At 38.5% G+C, this 27,342-nt stretch overlaps 1 long non-coding RNA gene across 1 annotated transcript; it reads right to left on the reverse strand.

The window, feature by feature from the left end:
• Nucleotides 1-12,088: 12,088 nt before the first annotated feature.
• On the reverse strand, nt 12,089-26,901 carry LOC307126087. The gene is made up of 12 exons (XR_013816450.1): nt 26,601-26,901; nt 26,248-26,278; nt 23,456-23,548; nt 23,129-23,304; nt 21,666-21,779; nt 21,435-21,584; nt 20,581-20,642; nt 19,962-20,123; nt 16,209-16,316; nt 16,015-16,106; nt 14,204-14,284; nt 12,089-13,707 (listed from the first exon to the last, which is right to left on the reverse strand). It is a non-coding gene; the product is annotated as an uncharacterized lncRNA (long non-coding RNA).
• Between the last annotated feature and the right edge of the window lie 441 nt (nt 26,902-27,342).

The raw sequence follows: 27,342 nt of genomic DNA on the forward strand, positions 1-27,342 counted from the left end.
ATATTAAAATCAAATTTAGGCGGTATTGTTAAAGGGTAACTAAACCAACTTGTTTTAGTTAATGATCTGCAAGACTGGGGCTTTATTAATGCTGTTCATTGATTCGGATAAATGTTTTGACATTTGGGTATAAAGTGTTTTAATTCTACAATATGGGTCATTCTTACTATTCGGTGCCATTTCAGCTTGGTAACTTTCTATTAAAAAATGTAAACATTTCTATGTTTATTTCTATGATTTTATAATTTTATCTGAAGAATGGCTTGTTACACTACAGTAAAAATATATTGGTCCAGCTCAGGATATTATTATTTAATAATTTTGACCAAATTCTTCACACATGCAAAGGCATCTGTAGAATAGAGGGTCAGATTGTCTTTATTAGTACTGTACTAATGGAAGTTAGGCTTAATTATTGGCTTATTCTGGTCAATAAACTTAAATATCACTCAATAAGTGCCATAATTAATGAGGATAAAACTCACTTTAGAATAGGGGGTCAAATTGCCTTATTTACACAATTCTTAGCAATTTATAACAGCAAAATCAGCTGTAATTAAAGGTAGGGTAGGTAGGATTTGATCCTACCTCCTGCGCTATCCTTAACACAGCGCCCCCAGCAGGCGAACAAGTGGAACGCAGGGTCGTAACACCTCCCTCCTCAAAAAAGATTCGACCACGAATCTAAACAACAAAGAAAAGACAGTTAAAACACTTCCAAGAACAAATACAAAGAAAAGTTCTGGGGATCCAGAGAAACGTCGTCTTTTCATAAGTCGCTGATTTCGATTCCTCATCCGATTTAAGAAGACCAAAGGATTGTGATCCGTATAAATGGTAATCGGTGCAGCAATTGACCCTAGATATACCTCAAAATGTTGTACGGCCAACACTAGGGCAAGAGCTTCCTTCTCAATAGTGGAATAAACCTGTTGATGCCGATTAAATTTCTTTGAAAAGTAACTTACGGGATGTGGAACCCGGTTCAAATCCTCCTGCAAGAGAACAGCGCCCGCACCGCAAGCACTCGCATCAATTGCAAGACTAAAAGACTTCTCAAAATTTGGAGCTGTTAAAACAGGGGCACATGCCAGCAAAGCCTTACAATTTTCGAAAGCCTGCTGACATGTCTCAGACCACTGAAAAGAGAACTTCGGACTCAATAAATCGGTGAGAGGCGAGACTACACTGGCAAAATTTTCACAAAAGCTCCGATAATATCCCACCATGCCGAGGAATCGTCGCAATTCACGACGAGTGGTGGGAACTGGAAAGTTACAAATGGCTTCTACCTTGGTCTCAATGGGCTTTACACAACCATTTCCCACTACCTTGCCCAAATAGGTAACGGTTGCCTTCGCAAACTCAGACTTGGCGAGATTAACCGTGAGATTAGCCTTTTCTAAACGAGAAAAGAGTTCCTTAATCTGGTTAAGATGCTCAAACCAGGAGGAACTATACAGCACGACGTCGTCAAGATATGCCTCACATCCTGACATTCGATACAGTATACGGTTTACGAGTCGCTGGAACGTCGCGGGTGCATTTCGAACTCCGAAAGGCATCACAGTATACTGCAGGAAGGCATCAGGCGTAACGAAGGCAGATAATTCCTTCGCGCGACTAGTCAAGGGCACCTGCCAATACCCCTTTAAGAGGTCGAATTTGCTGACGTATCGGGCAGAGCCAACATGATCGACGCAGTCATCAATTCGAGGTAAAGGGAAACAGTCCGGCTTTGTCACAGAGTTAAGTTTTCGATAATCTGTGCAGAATCGATATGAGCCATCAGGTTTATTTACTAAAACACAAGGGGAACTCCATGAACTGAAACTAGATTCAGCCAGATTATGAGCAAGCAGATAGTTCCCCTCTTGTTTCAGCAAATCTCTTTTAAAAGGATTGACTCGATAGGCGTTCTGTTTAAATGGACATGAGGTTCCTACGTCGATATCATGTTCGATGACAGAAGTGCGACCGGGAACGTCAAGGAAAAGAGAGGGAAATGACATCACCAACTCAGTGACATCACTTCTCTCTTTCTCAGTCAAATAAGAAAGAGGAGAGGACAGGTTAAGAAGAATCTCAGAGTTTTTAAGTCGCCCGTCGACCTTTTCTCGAGAAAGGAAACTCTCATCCTCATCAGCATTCTCTAAAGAATCCCCATTCGTGCTGTGAAAGAGAGGAGACGATTCTGAAAAAGAGTCACAAGAGTTTACCACATTAACAGTAACGGAACGAACAGGAGCTATATACAATTTCAACAGGTTACTGTGACAAACTTGTACTTTTTTCCTCCGGTCAGGAGTATTCAACAGATAATTATTATCAGAAAGACGTTAAGCTACACTGTAGGGGCCTGTAAATTTAGCCTGAAATGGGTTGGCAGGTAGAGGCAGCAAAGCCAATACTTGATCACCCACTTGAAACTCTCTCAGCTTAGCTTTTCTGTCAAAATGTTGTTGCATTTTTATTTGAGATTTACTCAACTTCTTTTTAGTGAGAGCTCGTGCCTCATACAATCTACGCCGGAATCCACTCACATAATCTGAAATATTTTCAGAAGGTTTAGACGTTCGCCACTCATCAGCTAACACAGCCGTAGGTCCTCGCACTACATGTCCGAACACTAATTAATTTGGGCTAAACCCAAGACTTTCTTGGATTACCTCACGTATCGCTAATAACATCCACGGCAGACCTTCTTCCCAATCCGCATCGAGTTCCACACAATATGACCTCAAAAGGGACTTCAGGGTTTGGTGAAACCTCTCAAGAACTCCCTGACTCTGCGGATGATAGGCACTGGAAATATTGTGGTTTACTCGAAGTTGACGCAGGGCTTTGGTGAACTGTTTTGACATGAAGTTCGAACCCTGATCGGACTGAATAACTTTGGGAATTCCAAAGGTCGACATGAAATTAGTGAGGGCTTTCAAGACAGATTTAGTAGTGATGGACCTTAACGGATAAGCAGAAGGATAACGAGTAGTCTGACACATGACGGTTAAAAGGTATTGGTGACCAGTCTTAGACCGGGGCAAAGGACCAACACAGTCAACTATCAAATGCTCGAAAGGTGTGGAGACGACAGAAATAGGCTGCAATGGAGCAACAGGTACTTTTTGATTTGGCTTACCGGTGATCTGGCATGTATGACAAGATCGAATATGTTTTGCCACATCTCGTTTTACCTTAGGCCAATAGAACTGTCGCAAAACTCGATCATACGTTTTACGAACTCCGGTATGACCAGCAAGTCCTTGATGAGCCAAATGCAACACAGAGTCTCTCACTGTAAAAGGAAGCACAATCTGAGTTTTAGGTTCCAGAGAAACATCTTTATGCAGGACCACTGTCCGACAAAGCAGACCATCATCAAGAAAGTACGAAGAGGACAGAGGACCAGAACACTTCTTAGACCCAGCTGCAGAAAATAAAGGTCCAAGAGTGTCATCGCTCTGTTGAGCTCTAATTAAATCCTCTCGAGAGATCTGTAACAAAGAAGTTAGAGAACAGTCATCAACATCAGAGAGATCAACATTGGTTTTCTCAGGAGTGGACAGAACCTCAGACGAATCAGCAGATTCATTTTGCAGCACTGTTGAATCTTTCTGGTCAGAAGACAACGAAGAGCAGGATTTCAGGTCTCTTTGCTTAGGACATATATACTCATCAGATCCTGGCTTACCTGTATTAACAGTGTAAAAGAAAGTGTCATGCAGTGGAACTTCAACTTGATGTTCAGACAGGGGTTTAGCCATGGATCGAGTAACTGCACAAGCTGGAAACAAATCAGGAAATTCTCTACAATTGTCAACATCAGATTTCCTGGGTGTAGATGCTATTATGGGCGGAGCTGCCACACCACTCCGTCCCCAAACATTCCCACCAGCTAAATCATTTCCTAGAATAAATGTAATCCCAGGGACTGGAAGTGCAGAACGAACACCAACTACTACATCACCAGAGACAATGGCAGAGGAAAGATGGATTTGATGCAAAGGCACTTCAACAAACCCCATCTCAAAACCTCGCACTAGTACATGAGTTCCAGTAGCGGTTTCAGAAGTTAAAGGCAAAATTCCTTCTAGGAGAAGCGACTGTGCGGCTCCCGTATCTCGGGACCGGCACCGTTTCGTTTGAACCAGGCAATGACACATTTCCCTCAGTGATAAAAGGTGTATAATCAATGGAGGAAGCTATACACTGATCAATAGATTTATCACCAGCACTAGATAAATGACAATCTTTCTCATCACGAGTGTCAACAATAAATGGTGAAGTAGAAACTAAAGCAACAGGTTTCGACAATCTCTCTTTCTTCTTGAGAATTAGACAGTCAGATATTTTATGACCAGGCTTTTTACAATAAAAGCAAACCATGTCTCGTGAGAGTGCAGGCTTACTAACATGTTCAGCAACTGTCGCCTTAATATTCCTACTCATCACAGGAGACTTCATCTTAGGCTGAAAGCAAAACTTAGACCTACTCATATCGTTGGTTTTAAGACCGACTGAATTGAATGACCCACGATGGGTTAACACAAATTCATCAGCCATGATAGCAGCTTCAGAAAGTGTATTCACCTTGTGTTCAGTGAGATGCGTAGCTACAGCATGAGGAACACAATGTTTAAACTCCTCTAAGAGCACTAATTCTCTTAACTGCTCCTTAGTTGTCACTTTCATTGAAGTGCACCAACGATCAAATAAGTTCTCTTTTCCTCTTGCAAATTCAACATGAGTACATTCATCTGTTTTACTCAAACTCCTAAATTTTTGTCGATATGCCTCAGGCACGAGTTCATATGCATGTAACACAGCAGATTTCACCACATCATACTCACCACTCTGTTCCAGTGAGAGTGCAGAATAAACTTCCTGAGCTTTACCTGTGAACACACACTGTAACAATAAAGTCCAAAAGCTTCTCGGCCATTTCATGGATAAAGCAACACGTTCAAAGTGATAGAAATATTTATCCACTTCCTTTTCAGAAAATGGCGGAACTAATCTCATATTTCTGTGAACATCAAACACAGGTTCACCTGCATTCGCACGCGGGTGTGGAACAGGAGGCACATTCGCTTGCGCTGTCTTTGCTTCTAGTTCCAACTCCAACTTTTTAATCTGAAATGCTCTCTCCTCTCGATCCTTCTCTATCTGAAATGCTCTCTCTTCTCGATCCCTCTCTATCTGAAATGCTCTCTCGTCACATTCCCTCTCTATCTCAAGCTCAAGCTCCATTTTTCGCATGGCTAACTGATGATCTAATTTTCTCCCTTCAAATTCTCTTTCTACCGCTCGCTCTTTCATAGCGTGATCGTCACGTTCAGCACAAACTTTCGCGGCCTCTAAACACAATTGCTTCTCTTGCAAAGATAATTCTGGAAATTTTGTCTCACTTTCACTATAAACCTCAGCAGGAGTAGACACAAACGATTCACTAGGAGTAATTAACTCAGTGCTTACCTCTATAACTCCCCTATCAACAAGTGATCGCTTCAAAGTAGTCACGATAGTTTCCTTCAGCCTCTTTTCTTGAGAAGTAAGATCGACACTGAAGCGTTCGGCGATTTGCACTAACTGCTCCTTTGTACAACTCTCAAGCAAAGCTTCTGACGGACACGCAAAGAAATCTTCGACCACCGAAGACATTTTGTTCGTATATGTATACGCACAATAACAAACGAAACTACTACACGTGAGACGCTGTTTACCCGAAATACAACTCCCATAAGCCACTGCTTCAAAAATGAACTACGTCACCGTATTACGCAACCCATGTTCATTCACAAAAACTTCCGAAGACTTCCCACAAGTCAAAACACAGTGTAAACGTGAGATTAAACTGCACTATACACACGAACACAATGATTTACCTTTACTTATTTGTTGAATGGATTTACCGTTTACAATATGAGAACTCCCGCTCCTAACTCAGAAAACACTAACTAAATCCTCCCTGGTCTTCAGAGATGTACCGGGCTCGGGGCGGCATTAAACGCTGAGCTCCGCGACAATCAGTCAGACTGAAGGTCCGGAAGCGTACCCCCTACAGAGAGTGAATCTCCACCCAGGATAACCTCCAAAAACAAGAAAGGCAAAATAACAAAACAAAACAACAAACAGTGCTCCGTCGGAAAGATTGTATTCACAATCCAGCTGGAAACACTCTAACTAAGCAGAGTTCTCATTTATAAAAGGCAATCATTCACACCCTATTTATGTTACGGCCAGCTCGTTTCGACCGCTCATAAAGGATACAAGTACAATGAATGACTTGCAAGTTTTTATTATTCTTCAAAATACAGATAAATTAATATAACAAAGTCTAGGGTTCAAAATCAAAGGGGAAAAATCATAATCCAAATGGGGAAGAGAAAAGGTGGGTATGGGTTGTAAACAAAAGGTATCTCCAAAATGACTTCTCCAGAGGGTGTCAATCCCCTGGACGAAGTGAAGTAGAGTGGTGGAGGCCAAGGCTTTATCCTCTCCTTCATTAGGTGGGAAATAGGGAACAGGTGTATACGGTCTCCTGCGCTATCCTTAACACAGCGCCCCCAGCAGGCGAACAAGTGGAACGCAGGGTCGTAACAATATCAATACATCATTAAAATGTAAGTACTCTGAAAAAGAAAGTATGAAAATTGAGTGTCTGTAGACCTCTCACGACTGTTGTAAAGACAGCCCATTATTTCCATTCACTCCACCTTCTCCCTTCTGGGCTCTTTCCAAAGCCACGCCCCCAAAACACATGAACACGCCCACCGCGATCAGCTCAGCTGAAAGACGCATTATTAACCCGAGGCGAGCTGAGAAGAAGTGCATGTAGTGACATCATGTCAGAATCACATATTAATAAAAAATCTAACTTTTTCATTATGAATATAAACAAATAAGATGTCTTTTAGTACTCACTATCAAGCTAGAATAACGATACTGGTAAAGTTTAAAATACACACACAACACAGTGTCTACGACACACACAGATACAAGATAAAAACATCAGTAAACATTGGTAGAGTATATAAAAACAAACCAAGGGCCGAAATCAACGTGCAGGTAAAGTTCCCGGTGAACATGGTAAAAGAGTTTAGACAGAGGGTAGTAGCTAAAGCTAACTTAGTTCTTAAAAAAGTTCCTGGATGCGGTGTACTAGCTTTTACACATGCATTTTGTTATCTAAAGTTACATTTTGCGAAATTCAACACGACAGCGATCAACTTGAGCTAAGCATATTGAGTATTTATCATCTCTACTAATGGTTCGCTAAGTGTATAACATTGTAACTGTTGTTTATACAAAAAAATGTATAATCAAAATGAAAGGTGACCTGTCCAGCAGAAATAAAGCCTCTTGAACTCAAACGGGTAGGCCAGGGTTGCCAGGTTTTCACAACAAAATCCGCCCAATTGCTCCTCAAAACTAGCCCAAAACAAGCCCAATCGTGTTTCTCCGGTAAAAATCGCGTTTGGGGGGTAAAATATGTGTCTTTTTGGAAGGGCTGCCTGCTAAAATTTGCAAATGCCGGGGCAAAATATCACATAATTGGGGTCGCTTCAACCCGCGGACATGAAAAGCAGCCCGCGGCAACAGTGTTGAAGTAGCCCGACTCGGCAACACTGGTGCATGTGGGCAGATCCTGGAGCAAAAGCGGCGGTAGCCATGGTAGCGAGAGAGAGTGACAGGAGCCCAAGCCAATCACTTCATAAACCAGACAACTACGCTTCTGCAGTTTTCCATTCAAACGGTCTGCAATGAAAACAGACCTTTTAACTATTTTCCCGCCAACATGTAAAAAAAAAAAAAAGCAATGCATCACAAAAAAAGAACAGTGAATTCTTCACTTTGCGTGTCGGAGTGTTTGAACCCAGACCACTCTACGGGTTTTTGGAAGTTGAAGTCCATTTATTAAATTTTTTTATATATAAACCTATAGCTTATTTTACATGATCATACATTTTGCCATATAAACAGTATAAAAAAACATAAAATAATTAGAGCATTATTTACTTGCATCAAACAACTCTGTTTGTATTATTACAATAGTTACATTTATTGCCAGACTTTAATATGTGAATTATATTGTCAGAAAACTGAACATTTAGCATTGTCAGGCTTTAATTTGTGATTAATGGGTAAAACAACGGCGCTGCGCACTCAGGTTTATGGCTGCTATAGATTTGACCTAGCCTGATGTTGAATTACAAATTTATACATTGTTATATCTAGGTTCAAATGTAATAGAATATAACTGAAAACATGATCTATATTTGTGTTTTACATTTTGAAGTAAACTTGAGGAAATTCTAAGGAGATTATTTCAGGCTGTGTAAGTGGTTGAGACATTAAGTCTTTTGTCTCTAAGCACTTCCTGACTATTTAGCATGACAAGTTTAGAGCAATACTGCCTGAGTGATTGGATTAGCATCTATGCATTTGAATGGCACTGTTATGCTGATTGAATCTGGACGAGGGACACAGTTATGTAGGATGTGTCCTTTTCCTACACAACATATGCATTCCTTTGTTTGAATGTCTCCTCCTCTGCTGTATAACCACTTCCCATGAAATGTAGATAAATTGCATTATCTTGTGCTGTTAAATCAGACTGTTTTCGGGCGACCTGCAGCACAGAGAGTTCTCATTAAAATAATTACTTCTGTTTGATCCCGACATCTCCTGGTCTCCATACTTCAAGAAACAACTGAAGTTCACAACACTGACGTCGTCATACTCAATTCTAGTCAGAATTTGAGTCTGCTCTTCTCCGTTGGGCTGTGATTATGGGGCGTTTCAACCAAACCAGGAAAGACCTCAATTGGATAGACCTACAACCAATCAGAGCAGCGGAGCGACCCATAACGTTAGTTGTCAAATGTCAACAGAACTCAACTGCACTGTGTTGCCAAGTACGCAGGTTGAAGCAACCCCAATTATGAGACATACAGACCCAGGAATGCGAATTTTAGCAGCCAGCCCTGCCAAAATAACACATATTTTACCCCCCAAATGTCTTTTTTTCCCCTGGAGAACCCCCCTGGAAAGCTATTGGGCTTATTTTTGGCTAGTTTTGAGCAGTGGTTCTCAACTCCAGTCCTGGCGACCCACTGCATTTTGTATGTCTACCTTATTTAAGGCACCTGATTCTGATCATCAGCTCGTTAGGAGAGAGCTCCATGAACTGTTCTGAGTGTGTCAGATAAGAGAGACACAAAATGTGCAGAGCAGTGGGTCCCCAGGACTGGAGTTGAGAACCACTGGTTTTGAGGAACGTTAGCAATTGGGCGGGTTTTGTTGTAAAAACTTGGCAACCCTGTCTGCATGCACGCTGGAATAAGTCACGTTAGAAGAATAAGATGAGTGTAAACGATCTTTGCTGGTGTTGTAAAAAAATGATTTAAGGATACACAGAGTACTTACCAACACGATCATCATTTCTGAGAGAAATAGTAAAGGTGAATGCATATACGAACAAGTTCTCCGTTTAGGATTAGAACAAACTCAACCCAAGAGCCTTTGATGACGTGGATGATTACGTTACTGTTGATCATCTGTCCATCATCATCTAAAGCCCGCCCTGATGATTTCATTGGTCCGAACAGCTTCTGTTCGGGCATAATTACTCCTCTACCGATCAAGTCCAGACCGAACTGCCCGAGTAAAAATGTTGTGGGCGGGGCTACGTTCGGCTTAGAAATTAGAAATTTAGAAAACTGCTGCACCTCCAGTTAGTGTTGTAAAAATGGATAATCTCTTACAAACCACTGTGTAGCCTATCCAGCTCCTTTTTATTAATTTAGCTACTTGATTATTGATTTACTTGTTTCACTTTCTCACGTTATTTGTTTCTATTAAATACAGTATTAATATTAGATAAAATAAGATATATATTTGAAGATATTATCTTGCTTTTCCATTCATTCCTCCTGTGTGTCTGCAGGTGCTTTAAAAGGAAAAGTCTATATTAAAATTAATTAAATAGTATTGAATTTAAAATCAGCGTGTTTTAACTGGAATGTAAAGATTTTGATCACCTTTGAAGTTTCACTTCATTTTGTAGTACATTTGTAATGTATAATTAGTCACATTTCCAAATATTTACTAACTTCTTGTTGTTTTAGGTGCAAGTGAATGCTGATAAAAAGGAGGCATCAGAGTTCATCTTTGCTGAGATGGTGTAAAAATGGCTCCGTTACGCCCCTGAAAGGCTTGGGGGCACTGCTCGTGGTGGAAACCCCTGAGTTTAGAGTATTTAATTCTTTCTTCTACCTTTTTTCTTTCAGTAGTACTGTCCCATTTCTGTCTTTATAGACGAGTTTCCATTTGTATTTACTTCCGTTTTGCCAGGTTGTCATGTTTTTCACTTGTCTTATAAATTCAGATGTAATTGTTTTAAGTCAATGTGAGATTTCCTGTTGAAACTGTGGGGGCATAAATAAATACATGTGCATGTGAACTGAAGGATGTTGTTTACTTTGAGTGACTTTTTGATACAAAATCATATCAATTGCTGCCATACATGAAAATTAACTGGCATATAATCCTGCTGTACATAAAGCAAGATTGATTTTATAGTGTTTCTATGTTGATTCAGTGTTAAATAAGTGATTTAATTTAAGTTGAAAAAATATATAGATTTTAAGCCCATCTTGATCTATTTTTCATCGTTGAAATAACATTATTTCAGGGTGCAAACCTGACGACAAATCAATGTTAAATATCAACATCGTTTCAATGATAATTTGATTAATGCATTAACATTGATTCAATGTTGATTCAGTGTTAAATAAGTGATTTAATTGTAGTTGAAAAAATATAGATTTTAAGCCCATCTTCATCTATTTTTCCTCATTGAAATAACATTATTTCAGGGTGCAAACCTGACGACAAATCAATGTTAGATTTCAACATTGATTCAATGATATTTTAGTTGATGCATTAACATTGATTCAACGATGATTCAGTGTTGGTCTGCTATCTGGGTTGTGTTCTTTGAGTGACTGTCTGAGGCTGACATCTACCGTAGTGACACAAGAGCTCTTACTTACTGAACACACCTGAATCTACTAAGAAAGGCTTTGGCATTTAAAATAACATCCAGGTGTGTGGCAGTATGGTTGAAACTGAACCTGGAACCCGCTTTACATACTTGCAGGCAGGTTTGCACACGTCACTCAAACACAGAACCAGGAAACAGGACACTCTTCAGTTCAGGGAAAGAGAGACTGAAGTGAAGTTGAGCTGTTGTGTTTGTGCGTGATCTGCCAAACATATGATAAAGTCCTTGAGGTTTTCTGCCGCACCGTACGATGGATGAACATGAACACAACACTGTATCCGCTGCAGCACAGAGGACAGAGAAACAGGTGTGAACTTTAATCTGGACACTGATGAAATAATGCGGACATCATTCACACTGTAGACGTCAGCAGAAGTAAACACGAGCTGCAAGTGGACTTTGACTGCTGAGCGTATTTGTGCTCTGTATTGAACTGAACAGAACATATGATGAAATGCGCCATAAACATATTGAGCAACACAAACTTTTGTAAAACAGGCTTTGATTAAGCAACAAAATAAATGTATTGATCCAGTAATATTTTTTTTGTCATTTAGAGCCGCAGCTCTGTTACGCAGCAGGATCACAGTGACTATGGACAACAGTTGTCTAATTATTGACCTTATTCTGAATAAGATAATATTCTGATTAAAGGTGAAATATGTAGGATTTTTGCAGTAAAACATCCAAAAACCACTAGGCCAGTGTTATATATTTTGTTCAGTTGAGTACTTACAATATCCCAAATGTTTCCAACTAAGAAAATTGTGATTTTAACCAAGGAACCGGGACGTGTGAGGGATTCAATGGCGTCATATCTGCGTTACCCTCGGTTTCTGTTTTTACTAAACCATGGCAAAAGACGTGGGCAACTGCGTAACGTCTTGCGGCTCGCTGTTGTAGTTTCGTTCAAACATTATTAGGGGTGTACCTGTAAAGGACTACTATTTTCTGAAGTTAGGTGGAGTGCCAGTCCACTACGGAACTCACTCCGGTAAGAAGTGTGACAGGAAACAGAAGATCGTTTGACTGGTTTATATTTCGTCAGGATGACCATTTACATGGCAAACATACAGCCATTAGGAAACAGAAGTGATAAAATGTGGTTTAGTCTGCAATAAACAAATAAAATATATATCAGAATCTGTCTGCATACAGTAACATAAACATTTACCTCAGTATACATCATCTATACCCAGATAGCACACATACATCGCCGAGACGTCTGTGAAAGAGCGTAGCGTCTGATTAAGATCGCATTCCATTTTTATAGTTCGACTGTTTATCGTTTTTAAATGCGCCGTCTTCCTTACCTCTAAATGACGTCTATACGACTAACCTTAAACATTCGAAATCCGGTGCTGCTCACCGTGCGTCGACGGTGGAGAGCAAGCAAGCAGAGCTCGTAATACAAATTAAAAAATCGTTTAGAAAGTGAAATAACTAATTATATCAAATGCATACACTCATTACATATTAGATTGACATGTAACTATTTAGTAAGCATTGAATAAAAAACATATTCTGATGATTGCGTTTCCCCCCCCCCCAAGTACGTGTAAAAACGAAAAAGAAACTACCGTCGTGCCCTTATTTAGAGATTTTGTATCGATTGGTTTCACAGGCCCATTTGGTCTTACTATACTAACGTTTGCGAGGGCATCATAAACTTAAATTGCGTTTTGCTTTGCGCAGGATAATAGAATACATACAGACACTCGGGATAAACATTGTGTACATGGACTTTTTAATAATGCTAAATGATTAGCAAAGACTTCATATCTTACTTGGTTACAAAAAAGAATATATAAATTAGCAACAAGCATATGAACACTTTTCTGTAACCCATCATTCATAGTGGTCTTATTTGATACCTCTGTAATAGGAAAAATATGTGTATAATGTATTCCACATTTGATGTGACCCTCCTTTCATGCTGACTGCCATACCCACTTATTATAGTTATAGGTGTGGTTCACATTTCTTGTGTCATATTTTGCAGACTCTTCTTTAACCTACCATGCTTGACTGTTGCCTAGAATTTCAATTGTTTAATATTACAAGCTTGGTGATTGCAGTAAAGGTTTAGTTTATACCATGGTCTATATAAGGGGTGATTCACAGCTTTGTTCAATACACACCTAGAACAAATTGTTCAATGGCTATATCCAAAATACAGCACAGCTATGATGTTGATCACAAGCTCATCATATCAGGGTCTCAAGATTCAAACCAGTAATTTTCTTTGGGGGGGATTGGGATCATGAGGCTCGTAGTCTGATAAGTATATGTTCTTTCGAAGAGCAAATAAAAAAAAAAACATTAAAGCTATAGATCAATGTCCTAATTGATCAAGGGCCTAATCCTGTTCTGTGAAACCAAGCCTTTTTCTTCAAGTGAAGGCCTGTAATAAATTTTAAAACAATCTTTAAATAGTAAAATTTTTAAATACTTTGAAAGGACACTTTAATGTAGTAAGCACTGAAAGCATAACAGTGGATATTCTTCTGCCCTCGGTTGAGTGTGTTCAGCGAGCTAAACATGCAGTAAAGAAGGTGCTTCCAGGAACGACAAGACACAATTTTCCTCTTAAGTGTCTTTACTGAAGACTTCTCTCTTTTCTGACTTTTTTTGTAAAACTGTGAACATACAAACAAATTGTATTTAAAATACATTATTTAACAAACAAAATGCATAGATGCAAATTTTATACTGCAAGTGACGAGTATTCAAAATAAGAATCACAAAAAAATTACAGTTTCCAAATAATTCAGGTTGTATCAGTTTGCCACCATGTGGTTACAGAATATACTGCAGCTAATTACAGTTTCAGAGCACAGGTTTATAGGCAATGCAAAATTGTTCAACATATCTGTAATCTCAACATTTATTTACTGATAACTGTAGAATAAAGCTGCAAATTTATTTATCTTCTCACTATTCCGTAAAAGTATAACAGCTCAGCTCTTACTCATTAGTTAACAAACTCAACAAGCCTTGGTACAAAGCTACAATGAAACCCAAAACCTCTGATTTTACATTTATAACCTGTATGTACAACCTGACGATCTGGATTGTGAGAAAAAAGTGCTACCATTGGCTTATATATGCTAATGTGCATCCACATACACTCACATGGAAGCTAGCAGCATTAATTAGACTTCGAGATGATGGTGAGCCAGAGGTAGATCTGTGCATCTTAGGATGAACCATCTCCTGGTGTTTGGTGAAGAAAAGAAAAAGATGTTAGAGCATTTAAGAAATACTTTTCACCCCAACCCCCAAATTAATGAACACCATGTACAATGCAGCAACATGTACACAACACATCAGACATCAGACTGATACATGATCTCACAATATTTATATGAATAAAGTTATTTTATTCACAAGTTATATCAATTTATGTTCATTCTTATGACTTGCATAGACAAACGCTGGATGCAGGCGGAAGTACTGCCCTATTGTTTACAAGTATGGAGAAGGATTGTAAAAATTGTATTGTATGTTGAATGAAATGTCTGTGTCAGTTTATTGTTTAAAATGTTTGCTTTGTAAACAATGGGGCGGTACTTCTGCCAACGTCCAGCGTGACCTTTTGAACGTGATTATGCAATGCCTGGTGCACTCAACATTTGGTTGCCATTGAAGTCCATTGTGTGGAGAACAATCCTAAAATGTTTTCCTCAACAACAACAAAAAATCTCTCTTTTCCAATTTTCTTTTTTGGAAGACATGAACATCTTGTAAGGCATTGGGGTAAGTAAATTATCAGGAAATTTTCATTTTGAGGTGAACTAATCCTTTAAATACTCTATACTCCAGTTATAAAAGCTGCTGGTTGTTTTAAGATTTGACAGGTGAACGCACGCCTCAATTGGACTCTTGTTATGTCAATTGTGATAAGACTTTGTTAGTTTTATCTAGGTCACCATCTTTGATATTACTTTAGTCAATGTCACTATGGTTACAGGTAATAAATCACAAATAGAGTACAGGCTTGACTTCGGTAACTACCTAAGCAGGCCCACACGTCTCACAGCGCGTGACTATTCACACAAAATTATGTCAAAATGCCGGTCTTGTCAAGTATCATCGTAAACATAGTCGGTCAAGTCTTAAGTGAACGCAAACATGAATTTTGACACTAGCCAGTGTTTTTGAAGATTTTGCTATTTTGTTTATAGTGGTATGTAAATATATCCATGCCGCGCAGGACTACTGAACCCTTAGGACCCAAGAAATGCGTCCACGTGTTTTGCTGGATTTTTCCTCATGACCGTGTAAAACAACTTAAAATACTCTGTCATTTCTGGCCTCACAGACATGAACGATAAGTCTTTACAATGCTTAAATTGTCTACTTATATTTATGTAGACTCAAAATAAAAACTAAATGTTGTGAGTTTCGCTAAATAAAGGAAAACAAACAGGATGCGCATTCTCCCGTCCGTCTCCCGGTGATGTACACTCTGAAATGCGAGTTAAAATATACTCAGAGAAACTTGCCACACAGGCACAATAAATATCTCTTTATAAAGCTTGGAATGTCTACTTTTAAATTAAGTAATTTATATAAAAACAAATATTATCTGTTTATGTAATCCGTATGAAAACAGCAAGAGGTCCAGGGGCCGGTTGCACCAGTTGTGCGCAAGTTACAACTTAGCCTATTTTTGATGTAAATGGACACTAAGTTACAACTTACGCACTACTAAATATTTTTGCGTTGCACCATTAAACTTAGTTGAAGCGTAACTCTACGTATAAACTAAATATTTACGGAAGCCTCTGATCAGGAGTAATGGTTGGAATAATAAAGCAGACTGAACTTCATAATAAGCTCTTGTTTTACATGACAGACTTCAATTCTTTACACATATATGATGATGCTGACTTTACACTCGCTTACATTTTAAAAGAGAAAACATTATGTGAATGGATTACTTTATTTGCAGCTCTTCAACACGAAACCATCCAAAACTGTGCGCCGCTGCGTGCATCTGTCCGTGTTGTGCATGTTAAAGTTCGGCTCGTAACTGCAACAAAAAGGGCGATCACAACATAGATAAGGTTGCAAAGATATATATTTATTACACAGTTCGAGAGAAAACGTAATTAAATTAAAGAATAAAGACAACATTCAAACGCAGACTGGTCCAATCATGGCTACGAGGTAGACGGGACAAACGAGGATCTCATTATGGTAGAGGTGTTCGAATCCAACCGCACCTGCCACGAGCCCATTCCTGCGAAACGCAAGAGAAGAAGAACAACAAAATCACGAACAACCCCAACCCCTCTGGTTAGTGAACAGCCATATTAAACACCCACAGCCCATCCAGCCCAGGGGTTAATCTCACAAATCACAGACGGACAGTGACGAACAACAATCAGAAAGCAAAGCAAAACACGGTAAGATCGTGACAATGTCATGATGTCAAATAAAATCAATCATAATCCAATACATTTAATTTCTTATGTTTTTTGTTTGTTTCAGTTTTATTTATTGATCCTTAATAATGTTGTTTCATATACTGAATGCTTCTGAATGTTATTTATATGCAAGCACTAATGTTATTCATGATTAAGTACTGTATTTAATGGAAATTTACTTTTACCGTTGGTTACGTGAGGCAAAAGAAATTATACTAATGAAGGATACACTGAAATTCACCGTATTTCAACACAACTTCTGCTCACGTATTTGAAGGCTGCTATTGGATGGGTAAATGTCATATGCGACTACATATTACTTTACGGAGAGCTTACGACCTACTAGTTACGTTCTGCCTTAAGAACAAATGGTGCAACCGAGAGAAGTACAGAGTTAGTTACAAACTATCTAGTAGTTACTAAGCCTCTAGTGTGGACTTTACGTTCCAATTTAAGAAAGAACTTACGAACGACTGAGGCAACCCTACCCAGTTTCTCAAGCCACTGCACCATATCTGTAATGTGACCACATCCACGTGCGCAAAGCGGTTCCTACAGGTTTCTTCAAGTTAAATTAAAGTCTTTTTAAGACCATTTATAAAAAATGAATACCCATTTCACGCTTCTCCTTTGCTTTTTGCTTGAGGTCTGTGTTGTGTTGCAGTCTATGGTTGTGGTGCTGTAGCGCGTGATCTTCATTTACTGAAGGCATCATGTGTTCAAAGTATTTTGTACTGTGACCCGGGGCTGCGTTGCGTTCTCAATTATTGGTTCCACCACTCTTTATTTATACTACGTTATTTCATCAAAATAATCGTGGTTGACAAATGAAACTTTTGAGGAAAAATACAATACGGAGAAGTTACATACAGCACAATTTTTAAGACCCAGACATCAAAATTCAAGACTTTTTCAAGTCTTTAAAGGTATTATTTCCAAATTAATAGATTCAATGCTTTTAAGGCTTTTTAAGACCCCGCGGGAACCCTGCATATGGTGCTTGTGAAACACACGGAACACTTCACTACATGATTTCATGATGAAATTTGTTATTTCTGAAATGGTTCTATTATAATTTATATATCGTGATATACATCATTATCGCAAGAGGCTGCAATGTAGCCTGGTCCTACCAGACTCTCATACATTTCATTTGTACAGAGAGTCTGGCCACTCTCCATTGACAAGCGTTTACTTCCTTGGAGGCGGTTCTCTGTTGAAGTTTAAAACTACTGGATCTGCCAAGAGCCGCTCTAGATCTGCCATAACCAATCGCTAACGTTTGGTCGTGACGTATGTGATTGCGTCGTTCGCCTGTTTCTCACATGGAAATCCGTAAAACTAAATGTGCAGCCACCTCAGTGATAAAACCTTGTGCATTCGGATTGTGTTTTATTCACGGTGGAGGAGAGTTTTGTGATCGGGAACGGATTCTCTCGTGGTCCATAACATTGTGCTGTAAATATAAATGTCCTATGCTTGGTATGATAAGAATAAATGCTGCCGTAAATAACGGCCCAATTCAAATGTTTACGTGCTTTTCTTCCTTTTATTTTTATGAGTGTGATAAAATATATTGCTCTTGTAATTACTTGCCAGGATTTAAAGAAATACAAGTCTAGAAATGCATCCAAATGACAGCGAAGCGCAGCTGTACGGTGCTCTGCAGGGGTCAGAAAGGATATAAACAGTGAATTTTGAAGGGATATATTCTTGAAAACTCAAGAGATGTGGATTCGGACAGCAATTATTAATCACTAGTACATGGCCACCCATGGTTTAATACTTCCATATATGAAATTTAGGAACTTCCGGTTCTTTCATAATCTTTTAAAAGCATTGCTTAATGCAGCCCTAACAAAAACCATGCACTGACTAACAACAGTATCCTTAATTCATTCCCTTGTTTAAGTGTGATAAGAGATTCAGTGGTGGAGAATCCTCACCAGGTCAGGTTTCCACAACTAGTGCACCCAAGGCGGCTGAATCAAGGAGACTAGAAAGAGGAAAAATATATATTCCTTTCATGAATGATTTTTTCCCCCCTTCTAGTTGCTTGTCTGGAAGAAATAGGATTTTTGTGTTCAAATGTAATTGATTCTGAAGCAATATTCTCATCAGTGTTCCATCAGCTTCAGCTATGACATTTAAATCTGTATTTGTGATATTTACCTTTTTTATTTTATTTTTTATAAGTTTAAGCACGCATTTTATTTATTTATATATATATATATATATATATAAACATTTTAATTGTGGTGCTCCTACATTTTTCCTGGTGCTCCAAACTTTCAAAAATTTACCAAGTAAAAATTTTCAGCTTTAGCATCACATATTTCAAAGTGCTTTCCATAATTAGAATTTTTTTTTATTATTTATTAATTAATGCTGTAATCATGAGCAAACTGGGTTCCTGTATCTAGCTCAGAACAAATAAAAAGCTAGTAAATAAATAAACAAAGCGTTGAATGAATGAATGTCACGTGACCATAGGCTATATATATCGGATGATCGTTGTGATTTCCTCAGCCTACTGTACCCTCCGCATTTTTGATCAATTTTCCCACATTAATAACCTGCAAATATCACTACTGTATATATTACGTTCCTGTTCATTCGTTATAGGTTTATTTTTTTACTAAAAAGTCGGCTATAAATTTGTTTGTAGTACGTCATCGGTTCGTCAAGTTATTGGTAAGTATGGATTAATCAGTCTTTTGATATCTTGGAGTTTAATTATATTCGGAATGAGAATTATTATACACAGACACACAATAAATAATAATAATAAAACAAAAATCACAAATACAAACAACGACAAGAAAACAAAATAACGGAAGTTTTCCTTTACTCGCAAAACAGCTGACTCACGTCACAGGCCGGGGCGGGAAAATCTGAAGCGTTGCTCTGCTTTGATTGGTTTAGACCAGATGTCTGCATGAAGCTGGCTGGACCAGCTCTGAGTTTATAGTTGATAAATCCAACCTGGTTTAGATCAAGTTCAACGGTTTCTCAAACGTTCATAACGTTTCATACAACTCAAGTTTAATCCTGAGTGCACTCATTTACTCCCATTTTGCATCGTAATAAGATTAACTCAACGGCTGTGCGAAATGTCTCACCCAGTGGAACAATGTAATGCGCGGACGGATTAAGTTACACAAGCACTAAACGTGCTGGTTGTAGATCATTGTGATAAATGATCTTTATAAGCACAGTGCTATTTGTCTATGCTGTACTCTAAAAGTATCGGGCTCTTTAAGAACGACCTTTCCCCTTTGTGCGCATGTATCAAGCATGCACGCGAGTCATGCGATATGTTCTGTTAATAACTCTGCTAATAAAATAGCATCGCATGGCAGTTGCTGCGTTATTTAATGGAACGTACAACAATGGTCATTATGCAAGCCCTATTATTTATTAACATGCATAATTAACAGGTTGTTAAACATGATTACCTGTGTGACGATGATAATCTGGCGACAATCCAAGCCCAGTCTCCGTTTCAGCTTCAGCTTCAGTTGAAGCTGAAAGCTGTTGAAGTTTCAGTTGAAGCGCGCGCAGCCGCGCACTGCGCACGTTGAAGTGTGACATCACCAGCGAACAGCCAATCGCATACCCTAAAAACAGAGCATCCGATTTCGCTTCTCTCATCTGAAGATTAGATTGACGAATATAGCAAAAACAGATATTTTTTTTAGATATTTATACACAATATAAACTTATCAACAAAAAAAATGCAGTAAAACTGCGAAATTATTACAAATTAAAAGGACTTTTCTATTTGAATATATTTAAAAATGCAATTTATTCCTGGGACATTTTTATTGTCACATGATTCTTTGAAAATCAGGCTCAAGTAACTTTGATAATAAGAAAAGTTACTTGAGCCTGATTTCCAAAGAATCATGTGACAGTAAAAAAACTTCCCAGGAACAAATAGCATTTTCATGCTTAACTCTTCATTATCATCATCACCTCTAAAATAAATAAAAAAAGGTAAATATTTAAAATGTGTTTTTTTGTTTTTGAAATAAACTTTCAAAAAGACACACACACACACACACACACACTCACTATGTGCGTGTCGTCTTTACCAGATCAAACTTCAGAAGGTTAGCACTTAGAGGATTTTGCATCTGGTGGCCAAGAATGAAATGCATGCGAATAACAGTTTAAATATACGTTTAGTTCTCATTTCGTCACACTACAGAACATTTTCATATTCAATCCTTGATTTAAAAAATATATATACATCTATTTATATAATCATAAAGTACACAAGTCAATTTCATTTTAAAAATGTAGTTATTAAATTTCAGCAATTAACTCCGTCATTTCTTTAATTTGACTACAGAAAGTTATCAACAACCATCCATCCACAGTAAACTGAAGGTATGTACATCAATTGTGTTAATTATCTTGCTAGGCCAGTAAGCAGCAGCAACAACAACAAAAAAAGGGTTTGTTTGTGTTAAGGTCTTAATACTATGGCTTGCAATGAATCATCCTACTGGACACTGAGAAGAAAAGCAAAGGAGAAGGTGGATCAACAACTGCAGACAATACAAGCAACAACTTGGGGGAATGAGTCAGGTTGCATGCACAGTGACTCGAGTTTTCAAAATGATGAAGACACATTTATGGACTGTCTCTCTCATATTGATGAGACTGAAGCTGTCAATATGGCAAGTGATCTTGATGAGAGTGAATCAGACACAGAGTCAGGATCTGAAAGCGATCCAACAACTTCCCTAGAAGACGATTTGGCAACCTGGGCTACTGAACACAAAATCACTCATGTGGCATTGAATTCTTTACTTAGCATACTACGTCAACATAGTTTAAATCTGCCAAAAGACTCAAGGACATTGCTAGGAACTGTGCGTTTGAACCCTGAAATACAAGAGAAGGCCGGTGGCCAGTATTACCATTTCGGAGTGCTGAATTAAATCACAGAGGTGCTACATCAGAACGTCGACATTCTGAGCAACATTCACACCTTGGAGCTTCAGGTCAACATCGACGGTCTGCCTGTCTTCAAGAGTTCAGCAACACAGTTCTGGCCCATTCTAGGAACACTGCAAAACATGAGACAAGAGGAACCAGTGACGATAGGTTTATTTTGCGGCACATGTAAACCTACCTCACTAAGTGAATACCTTGAAGACTTCATCGCTGAAGTAAATGAATTGGCAAACGGATTTGAATTTGAAGGAGTGAGGTTAACTTTACAGCTCGCTTCGATGGTCTGTGACGCACCTGCTCGTGCATTCCTGAAAAAGGTTAAAGGTCACACAGGCTATCATGGATGCGAAAAATGCACACAGGATGGAGTGTACCTGGAAAACAGGATGACCTTTCCAAGAAACGACATGCCTCTAAGAACCGATGAGAGCTTCAGAAACAAGACCGATTCTGATCACCATCATGGCATGTCACCCCTTGAACAAACTTCCCTGGATATGGTCTCTGGTTTCCCCCTCGATTACATGCACCTTGTGTGTCTCGAATCATGAGAAGACTTCTCCACTTGTGGCTGAAGATGGGTCCTCTCACTTGTAGGCTGTCGGGATTTAAAATAAGCACACTGACAGAAAGGCTAGTGAATGCTCAGAGAAGCGTGCCCATGGAGTTTGCACGGAAACCAAGGGCACTGAGGGAACTTGACAGGTGGAAGGCAACAGAGTTCAGGCAGTTTTTACTGTATACCGGACCTGTCATGATGAAAGATCTCCTCAGCACAGAGGTGTACAAAAACTTCTTGCTGCTTTTTGTGGGAATCTCCATCTTGTGCAACAACAGTTTGATTGAAGATTACTGTGATTATGCCAATGACATACTGGCTCTCTTTGTCACTCACTTCGGTCAACTGTATGGTCCACAATTCCTATCCTACAATGCACACTCCCTTGTACATCTTGCAGATGATGTAAAAAAACATGGCGTCCTAGACAACTTCAGTGCTTTCAAGTACGAGAATCACCTGAACAAGCTCAAAAGACTTCTGAGGAAACCAATATGCCCTTTGAGTCAAATAATAAAAAGATTCTCAGAGATGCAAAGAAGCTGCAAAAAAACCAGAGCCAAAACAGGCCACAACTGCTCAAAAAACAGCGCACGACTGGTCCTCTACCTGCATCCTTCCATGAGGCAACACAATATAAAGAGTTAAGGACAAGCCCTTACACTCTTTAACTGGACCAGGCAAACAGTCACGTTTCCATCGGCGGCAAAGTTGCTAAACTGCAAAATATAATTTCATTCAGGGATGAAATTTATGTAGCTTACAGTACCTTCAACCACCAGGAATCCTTTTTTGACTATCCCTTACCATCCTCTACACTCGGCATTTATTTAGTGGATGACCTCTCAACAACCGTCAATTTCTGCAAGTTGGAGGAAATGGAAAACAAAAATTTTCTTGTCCCATATCAGCGTCATTTTGTTTCAATTCCTCTTTTACATACAGATTAATTCTTTATCAGCACGTTTTGTTCCATAGTTCCAAATGCATTTGAAGTACATAGTTAAACATTGAATCTGAGTTAATAAACAATATGGGTTTCAGATTTACAGCTTTATGTATAAAAAAAAAAAAAAAAAAAAAAAAAAAACAATGTACCTAATAGTGGAGTTTGAGGGAGAAGGAACAAGTGGACCAGTTGCCAAATCCTGGTACGCAGATGGCTACTCCTGGTGGCCACCATATAAAGACCTTGACAGGCTGTTGAAGAGTGTGTGAGAACCATGGAGGCACCACAGCCAGAGAAAGGCTGGACCCGACATAAAACAAGAATCCTGCACGAGTCAGGTAAGAGTAAATTACACATGATCTCACCCAGCATATCTGTATTTATTTTTTTATTTATTATTTTTATTTATATAATTTATCTATACTGTAAAACATGATCTGGCATATAGCTTTAATCAACAAAACTGTAAAACTTACCAGTATTTAATTTTTCCGCATCTTTTCACAATGTAGCCAACAACTGGAAGAAGGCCAGCTACACATCTGACATAAATTCAGAATCTGAAATTGCTGGAAAAAGGATTCCCAAGTAAGTCCTCACAAAAAACTAAAGAAAATTAACATGAAAATACCATAATTTACCTTCATGTTTGAACTATATTAAAAATTGTTCAACTGAAATGTTAAAGTTATCGAATAGCAGCTGTTACAGGTTTTAAAAGTGCAAGTTGAACCAGAAATGAAAAAGGTGTCATTAATTATTCACCCTCATGTCGCTCCAAACCCATAAGACACAAATTAAAGATATTTCTGAGAGCTCTCTGACCCCTCCATTAGACGGCAACACAACTTCAACCTTTATGGGCCTTGAGATGGTAAAGAAGTTGTTAAAATAGTCCATTTGACTACAGTGGTTCAACCACAATTTTATGAAGCGCCGAGAATATTTTTTGTGCATAAAAAAAATGATTTTCTGTTTTAGACATACAACGCACACTTTATGCAATCTATTGGATTCTACATTCATTATGCTTTAGGTCTTGGTGTAGTGTTTAAAATGGTGCTTATATGTGAATTGCCTGGATGCCCCAACTGTGACAAACCAGTGGGTGTACATTAGTGCTGGGCGGTATACCGGTTCATACCGAATACCGGTATTCATTTTTTTTATGATATGTATTTTGATGATACCGCAATGCCGGTATATGTCGCTTAAACAACGTTCTGAACGCGGCGCAGCGTGTTATTGTTTGAGAGGGGACGCATTTCATTGATGCACTGTAGTAAGAGCAGTCAGAGCACAGTTGAGATCGCATTACAGCCTATGGCTGTATCCTATACTCTCTATTCCCTACGTTATCACTTTATTTGAAGGAGTGAATGAATTTCAATGAAAACGTGCATGAAGTCGGACAGGCCATGTGTGTACATCGGCTGTACACTCGTTATTGTGGTGCAATGGGATAGAATGAGTGCACTCAGTAACGTCCACTAGGGTTTCGGACACCACTACAAAGCGCTGTCCCCTCCAAATAATGCCCTATTTGAGGTATGGGGGCGATTTCGGATTCAGCCCTTGATTACTGTGGAGAATTCAAACTACACGTGCCACTTGGTCCTTCTGGCCTTGGATGTTGCTTCCAATTCACTTTAGGCAAAAATGAAAAATCACTTGTAAAACACACTGGCTTAGCAGGGATGGAAAGCTAGGATCCTCTGTTAGACAGAGTGATACAAATGCCGTCTCATTGACTGAATTATATTTTCTCTTTGTTTTCCTAGAAAGAAAACATGCTCCAATCACATCTATTCAACAGATGATGAGGCACCAGAACCATCACCCCTTAAAAAAAGAAAAACTGCAGACAAACAAAGTGTTCCACCAGCACCGAAACCTCCAGCAATTCCAAAACGCGCCAAAAAAAAAGGTAAATAGAAAAAATGCTATGAATAATACACATTAGGGATGTCACAAGTACCGGTACTTCGGTACCAAGTCGAATATATAATTATTTATATATAATATGAAATTATAAAAATGTGACTATACCAGCATTTCTGTAGTTGTAGTTGCGTTGTGTAAATTAGTAAGTAAAGTAAAGTAAACTTAAAAAGATTTCTTGTGCAGGAACAGGATTAAGAACCGCTAAACTATGTAAATATTGAAAACATACAGCTGCACAACTGTAGCTAATGACACCCCAACCCCCAACTGCACTATATAGCCATTCCATAGTTTAATGTGAGGTACAGATTAATATTTAGGTCATTAGATTTAAGTTCACGTGAAAGCTTCCCTCAGCCATTCTCCATTCAAACCGCGTGTCGCTTTCGGCTACGACAGTCAACACGATGAAACCCTCTCCAAGATGATTCAATGTTGATGTTATTATGCTATTGCGGTTTCTAAATCTAAGTGTTTACTTTCTTGATTGTATTTTTCTTTACACGCATGTTAACTGAAATTTTTAACTGTTAAAAGAAAAGGCTCACTAAAATATTGCATAGATAGATACACTACGCACGATATATCTTCCCTTTGTGTTTTGAACTTCAATGCGGACGGAGCGCTGCGTTGTGACTCTGTGTTGCTTCAAGCTCTTCATCCTGCGCACGGGATGTACGCACTTTGTGCCGCTCTGTATTGGAGCCTTTCATATTATAATACTTTTGCGCAATAAAAGATTATTAATAGTCTTTCTTGTTCTGCCCCATCTATAATAGACAGGCTGGAACAAAGATTATTAGACAGAGGGTTTATGCAGAGAATGGTAAGAATCATGGGAATTCTCAACTACTATTGAAATGTATGTGTATGTGCATGTTTACACACTACATGTCAAAAGTCTAAAATTAAGATTTTGTATTTTTAAAGTTTCGTATGCTCACCAAGACTGCATTTATTTGATCAGAAATACAGCGAAAACAGTAAAAGTGAAATATATTAATTTCAAACAACTTTTCCATTTGAATATATTGTACAAATGTAATTTATTCTGATCAAAGCTCAATTTTCAGCATCATTAATCCAGTCTTTAGTGTCACATAATATTCTAATAAGCTGTTTTTCTACTTGGTTATTAGCAATAATTATTGGTGCTCAAGTATTGATAATCGTTCTTATTATCAATGTAAAAATTGTTTTTGCTGCTTCATATTTTTGAGGAAACACAGTGTTCGTTATTTAGAATTCTTTGATGAGTAGAAAGTTCAAATAATCTTCTGTAATGTTATAAATGTGTTTTATATTTGTTAGAATTGTTACTTACCCTAAAATGTTGAGTGGTAGTTTTCACAAAACTGAGAAGCAACATTGATAATGATCAGAAAAGTTTCTTGATCAGCAAATCAGCACATTAGAATGATTTCTGAAAGATCATGCATTTCTGAAAATTAAGCTTTGAAAAAGCAGGAAGTACTTTTCAAAATAGAGAACAGTTCATATAAATAATATACTATAACGTTTTTACAACATGGATCAAATCAACTCAGTCTTGGTGAACATGATTAGACTTTCAAAAACATTACGAAAATATTAATTATTCCAAACTTTTGACAGGTATTAGTGTTTAGTACAGTACAGAAGAGGTCCATCTTTATGCTAAAATATGACTTAATGTACCTGTTGAAGGTGAACAGATTATCCATCAGTGGCGGGCCAACAATGAAGAAGACCGTATGGAGAATCTGCTTCAAGGTCTTCACCACCAACGTCGCCCGCCAACTGAACTGGTGCGGGAGAGGAGACAAGCGAGGCATTAAGAAATCGAACATCGGCTCACTCTTAATAGGCAAGTTCAAATGTTGTACAGAATAGATTAGATTTAATGGCGGGAAAATACAGCTTTAGTCAAGTAATTTCCCGCCATTAAATCTTTGGCTAACGTTCATATATTGAGTCAACTATAATCAAACATGTGGTAACACCAAACAGCAATGTGCATTTACGAGCATTTATCTAGCACATATAATAGTCTGTTAAGAAATTAGGTTTAAACGATCAGTTAAAGAAGTTGCCCAACTACAGAAACTAGGGATGCACCGAATATTCGGCCACCGAAAATTTTCGGCCGAAAATGCCCCAAAAGTGCATTTTCGGTTTTCGGCCGAAAGACTTTTATCACCGAAACAACATGGCCGAAATGTTGTGATGACGCAAACAGAAACCGCGACCTGCATGTGCTTGTCTGAAGCAACATGTCTGCGGTGTGGACGTGTTTCAGTATATCTGAGAAAGACCTACATCTGCTCTATGCACAAGCACTGACAGCCAGAGCTGTTCATGTTCTCGATGAGAAGAGGACCAGACTTCACTGTGAAACCGAACGCAATCTTTAACAGTGGGCATGTTTTAAGCGCGGAAC

The sequence above is a fragment of the Gobio gobio genome (assembly GCF_949357685.1).
Source record: "Gobio gobio genome assembly, chromosome: 5".
Classification (NCBI taxonomy): Eukaryota; Metazoa; Chordata; class Actinopteri; order Cypriniformes; family Gobionidae; genus Gobio; species Gobio gobio.